The 6,479-nt window shown below is 40.9% G+C and overlaps 1 pseudogene; it reads left to right on the top strand.

Moving 5' to 3' along the window:
- Nucleotides 1-437: 437 nt before the first annotated feature.
- Nucleotides 438-823, top strand: LOC102266997 (phosphatidylinositol N-acetylglucosaminyltransferase subunit P-like; annotated as a pseudogene).
- Nucleotides 824-6,479: the final 5,656 nt, after the last annotated feature.

Genomic DNA, 6,479 nt, shown 5'->3' on the forward strand with positions numbered 1-6,479 from the left:
GCTGCTGCCGCTGCTGCTGCTAAGTCGCTTCAGTCGTGTCCGACTCTGTGCGATCCCATAGACGGCAGCCCACCAGGCTCCCCCGTCCCTGGGATTCTCCAGGCAAGAAAACTGGAACGGGTTGCCATTTCCTTCTCCAATGCATGAAAGTGAAAAGTGAAATTGAAGTTGTTCAGTCGTGTCCGACTCTTCGCCACCTCATGGACTGTACCTACCAGACTCCTCCATCCATGGGATTTTCCAGGCAAGAGTACTGGAGTGGGTTGCCATTGCCTTCTCCATTGCACCTGGCCTTATCCTCAATTTCTCTTTCCCCGCCACCTGCGGCTTCCTGATCCGCCCTTGCGCAGGGGTCTCAGGTGGCCAAGCTGTCAAGAGACGGGCCCGAGTGGTCTCTTGAAGGGCCCAAGATTGTCCGTAGCCACAGAGGGGAAAAAATGGTGGAAAATTCACCGCTGCCATTTGCAGAAAGAGCGTTCTTTGGTTTTCTCCGTTAAGCTCCCAATTTTGGTGCACACTCTGTCTCAGATGGGCTTTTATTCCTGAATCTTGGCTAAGCGCCTTAGGCTTAATCTATTGGTCTCGAAATTATTCAGCAGTTCCATTATTTGTCTACCTCTTTGTTACCATAGTAATCCATTATATACTCTTATTTGGAATAAACATGACGAGTCAACTCCATTCATGTAATCACAGATAACATTGCTAAAAATCAACAGCAGAAGAAATGCCAAGAGGCCATCCAATATTAGAAGATATAACTATTAGTGAAGTAAACTAAATATTCCTTCTTGTAACCAAAGAACTTTACACCAAAAACTGAATTGTAGGTAGACTAACACCAAGCATTTATTATTTTTGACATAGTAATCCCTTATGATTATACAGTGGAAGTGAGAAATAGATTTAAGGGACTAGATCTGATAGAGTGCCTGATGAACTATGGACTGAGGTTCGTGACATTGTACAGGAGACAGGGATCAAGACCATCCTCATGGAAAAGAAATGCAAAAAAGCAAAATGGCTGTCTGGGGAGGCCTTACAAATAGCTGTGAAAAGAAGAGAAGCGAAAAGCAAAGGAGAAAAGGAAAGATATAAGCATCTGAATGCAGAGTTCCAAAGAATAGCAAGAAGAGATAAGAAAGTCTTCCTCAGCGGTCAATGCAAAGAAATAGAGGAAAACAACAGAATGGGAAAGACTAGAGATCTCTTCAAGAAAATCAGAGATACCAAGGGAACATTTCATGCAAAGATGGGCTTGATAAAGGACAGAAATGGTATGGACCTAACAGAAGCAGAAGATACTAAGAAGAGGTGGCAGGAATACACAGAAGAACTGTACAGAAAAGATCTTCATGACCGAGATAATCACGATGGTGTGATCACTCACCTAGAGCCAGACATTCTGGGATGTGAAGTCAAGTGGGCCTTAGAAAGCATCACTGCAAACAAAGTTAGTGGAGGTGATGGAATTGCAGTTGAGCTATTTCAAATCCTGAAAGATGATGCTGTGAAAGTGCTGCACTCAGTATGCCAGCAAATTTGGAAAACTCAGCAGTGGCCACAGGACTGGAAAAGGTCCGTTTTCATTCCAATCCCAAAGAAAGGCAATGCCAAAGAATGCTTAAACTACCGCACAATTGCACTCATCTCACATGCTAGTAAAGTAATGCTGAAAATTCTCCAAGCCAGGCTTCAGCAATACGTGAACCGTGAACTTCATGATGTTCAAGCTGGTTTTAGGAAAGGCAGAGGAACCAGAGATCAAATTCCCAACATCCGCTAGATCATCAAAAAAGCAAGAGAGTTCCAGAAAAACATCTATTTCTTCTTTATTGACTATGCAAAGCCTTTGACTGTGTGGATCACAATAGACTGTGGAAAATTCTGAAAGAGATGGGAATACAAGAACACCTGACCTGCCTCTTGAGAAACCTATATGCAGGTCAAAAAGCAACAGTTAGAACTGGACATAGAACAACAGACTGGTTCCAAATAGGAAAAGGAGTATGTCAAGGTTGTATATTGTCACCCTGCTTATTTAACTTATATGCAGAGTACGTCATGAGAAACGCTGGACTGGAAGAAACACAAGCTGGAATCAAGATTGCCGGGAGAAATATCAATAACCTCAGATATTTAGATGACACCACCCTTATGGCAGAAAGTGAAGAGGAACTCAAAAGCCTCTTGATGAAAGTGAAAGTGGAGAGTGAAAAAGTTGGCTTAAAGCTCAACATTCAGAAAACGAAGATCATGGCATCTGGGTCTCATCACTTCATGGGAAATAGATGGGGTAACAGTGGAAACAGTGTCAGACTTTATTTTTGGGGGCTCCAAAATCACTGCAGATGGTGACTGCAGCCATGAAATTAAAAGACGCTTACTCCTTGGAAGGAAAGTTATGACCAACCTAGATAGCATATTGAAAAGCAGAGACATTACTTTGTCAACAAAGGCCCGTCTGGTCAAGGTTATGGTTTTTCTTGTGGTCATGTATGGATGTGAGAGTTGGACTGTGAAGAAGGCTGAGTGCTGAAGAATTGATGCTTTTGAACTGTGGTGTTGGAGAAGACTCTTGAGAGTCCCTTGGATTGCAAGGAGATCCAACCAGTCCATTCTAAAGGAGATCAGCCCTGGGATTTCTTTGGAAGGAATGAAGCTGAAGCTGAAACTCCAGTACTTTGGCCACCTCATGCAGAGTTGACTCATTGGAAAAGACTCTGATGCTGGGAGGGATTGGGGGCAGGAGGAGAAGGGGACGACAGAGGATGAGATGGCTGGATGGCATCATTGACTCGATGGACATGAGTCTGAGTGAACTCCGGGAGTTGGTGATGGACAGGGAGGCCTGGCATGCTGCGGTTCATGGGGTTGCAAAGAGTCGGACATGACTGAGCAACTCAACTGAACTGAACTGAATAATAGTGATCATAATTTTGACTATCTCTGGTATTAACAGCTAATATTAAAATATTAAAGGGCTTCCCAGGTGACTCAGTGGTAAAGAAGCCACCTATTAGTGCAGGTGACCCAGGAGACTTGGGTTCCATCCCTGAGTTGGGAAGATCCCCTGGAGGAGGAACTAGCAACCTGCTTCACTCTTCTTGCCTGGGAAATCCCATGGATGGAGGAGCCTGGCAGGCTACAGTCCATGGGGTTGCAAAGAGTTGGAAATGACTAAGTTACTCAATGCATACACACACACACACACACACACACACACACACAGAGTGAAATGTAAAAAGAAAACAATGTTAAGTTGAATTTTTCTTAGATTTAGCATGTGTGTGCCAAGTCACGTCTGACTCTTTGTGATGCTATGGACTGTAGCCCGCCAGGCTCCTCTGTCCATGGGGTCCTCAGGCAAGAGTTCTGGAGTTGATTGCCATGCCCTCCTCCAGGGGATTATCCTGACCCAGGGATGGAACCCGCAACTCTTATTTCTCCTGCATTGGCATGTGGGTTCTTTACCACAAGCGCCACACTTAGATTCAGTTAGAAGCCCCTCTTAGACTAAGTTCCATTAATAGTGTGAAAGTGAAAGTATTAGTCATTGAGTTCTGTCCAACTCTTTGCAATTCCATAGACTATAGCCCACCAAACTTCTCTGTCCGTGGGTATTTCCAGGCAAGAATACTGGAGTGGATTGCCATTTCCTTCTCCAGGGGATCTTCCTGACCCAGGGATCAAACCCACGTTTCCTGCATTGCAGGCAGAGTCTTCACCATCTCAGCCACCAGCAAAGCCCTTATTAATACTGCAAATGTTCTCAAATAGCAGACATTAATAGAATAAACTAATGTTACATTACTCTATATAGATATCTTTATATCAGTAGTTACAGAAACTATGTGTGCAAAACTAAATATACAGTACATGTGTATTAGTTGCTCAGTCATGTCCAACTCTTGGCAACCCCATGGACTGTAGCCCGCCAGGCTCCTCTGACTATGGAATTCTCCAGGCAAGAATACTGGAGTGGGTTGCCCCCTTCTCCAGGGTATCTTCCCGATGCAGGAATTGAACCTGCATCCTCCACATTGTAGGCAGATTCTTTACCATTTGAGCTACCCGGGAAGCCTCATATACTTTATAGTATAACATAGTATATTTGCAGAGAAGATCCATTTCTCAGTAATCCAAAGAAATTCAGAAACCATTTATGCTTACAGTTTTCTTAGATACTGGCATTCAATACAATTTAAGTAGAACAATTTAATAACAGCAGATAATTTGGGTTATGCCATTAAGGTGGCAAAAAGCATGTTTCAATATACTATGAATTTTTTACAATGAAACACTGATAAATTAATTCTTGACCAAAAAGAAAATGTTTCAGCTTCCTTTTGAAACACAAGCATCATCATTCATTGCTCTCTACCTATCTTTGCGTTTCTACCAGGTAGGCTGCATATACCCAGATCTGATAAGAACTTCACAGACAGAAATATTGAAAATTCATATGCAATTTATGAAAATCATTAAAAAGAGATTCAAGTACTGACATGGTGGAATTTTGATGTTTTAGTTTTTCTCATTTAAAAAGTTTCTAGGGTGGCAGCGGTGGCAAAAATAAAAATAAATAAATAAATAGAATAAAAGGTTTCTAAATATACTTTAGCATTTGAATAGAAACAAATATTTCTAATACTTCCTTCCAGGTTTATATAAATTCCTCCTAATTTCACTCTTCTCCTCTGTAGAAATCAAATGTGTATCTAGTTTACATAGGCACAGCATAGTACAAAGGCTCCTAGTAAGTAAGTGCTCATATTTCATTTAGCAGATATTTACTACAAATGTGTGCAAACTTGTATAAAGCACTTGTATAAAGTGCTAGAGTACTAGGGATCGTGTAAAGATACATAAAAAGGATAGTCAGCTTTCCTGATTTGTAATTTTAAGAAATAAAATGAATACAAATAAAATAAAATAGTAAAGAGAAGAAATGAAATAAAAGGATAAAATGAAAAAGGATGGGGAGATTATTTTTCTACCTCTTGGGCTCCTTCTTATATGATTATCATATTGTTGTTCTACATTTTGCTAAATTACTATAAAAAGCTTAAAGGCAGAGTCTATCATATTTTTCACCCTATCTTTAACATCTGCCCTAATGAAGAAGAGGCTTTCCTGGTGGCTCAGGCAGTAAAGAATTCGCCTGCAATGCAGAAGACCTGAGTTCAATCCCCAGGTTGGAAGATCCCCTGGAGGAGGGCATAGCAACCCACTCCAGTATTCTTGCCTGAAGAATCCCTGTGGACAGAGGAGCCTGGCAGGCTACAGCCCATGGGGTCACAGAGTCGGACACGACTGAGCGACTAAGCACAGCACATAATGAAGAATATAAATTTAAGTGAGTAAATAAACATTAAAATGTCACATAAGAGAGAGAAACAAAATGCTATAAGCACTAAAATCAACACTGTGAATGCAACTACCTCAAGTATTAAGGAAATAGCTTATTGTTACCTGAAATAAATAATTTAAATGTTTTCTCAAATTCCACCATTTGTGATTTGAGGTAGGGACTTTAGAAGTTAGAAACAGCATTCTTAGCAATATCTAGAGCCAAATCTAAATCTTTGAGGAGTAGTTCAGGCTGGATTTCTAGGTTTATCCTAACAGGATGTAATTTTGTATATAAATATGCATGTGATTTTCTAAATATTAAAAGATACTTCTCTAGTCATGTTCCTCATGGAGAAAGAGTCTGAGCAAAAATCAAATGCTGAAACAAGGCCCCTACTTTTTAAATTGCTTTTACTGAATGTGAGGGGATCCTGGCAGCACCTTATTACCTAATCCCATGGAAGAGCTGGAATACAGATTATTCTAGCAGCCCACAGTTGCTACAGTTCTGAAACAAATAACATGATCTCCCATGCTCAAACACACACATCTGCACATGGACCGACTTCCATCCAGGAGATAGACCTGACCCCTTTAGAAATGACAGAGTAAATCAGGAAATCAGCTCCAAGGATTCTGTCCTTCTGCTCTGCTTCAGGGACCCAAATTCATACCCTAATGGTTTTAAGTTTCCATGACCAAACCCAAGAACAAGGGGCAGAAGACCTGAAGGCTCACAAATAGCCCATCCATGCTCTTCTGTGGAGACAAAACAGTTTTATCCAACATCCTTGGAAAAATGTGAATGATCTGTTCAGGACTGAACTGCTTCACCCCTGTTGTATGTAAATTATTCATGACCCTCTCCTTTGGCACATTTTGCACTCCATTTTCTCTGCTCACTTCATCAGCTTTTTTCCAAGCTATCTCAATTGCCTTGTGCTCTGCTCTCTTCAGAAACTTAAAGAGGAAACTGCATGATTCATTCAATTAACTGAATCATACATTTCTTTTCGATATATTGGGAAGTAGGGAAGGTGCTTTGGGATTTCTTTAATAGCTTTTTAGAAAACAACTCCTTAAATTATTCTATTTGAAATGTTTGAAATGCTTTGTCTAACTTT

The sequence above is a fragment of the Bos mutus genome, chromosome 1, assembly GCF_027580195.1.
Source record: "Bos mutus isolate GX-2022 chromosome 1, NWIPB_WYAK_1.1, whole genome shotgun sequence".
Classification (NCBI taxonomy): Eukaryota; Metazoa; Chordata; class Mammalia; order Artiodactyla; family Bovidae; genus Bos; species Bos mutus.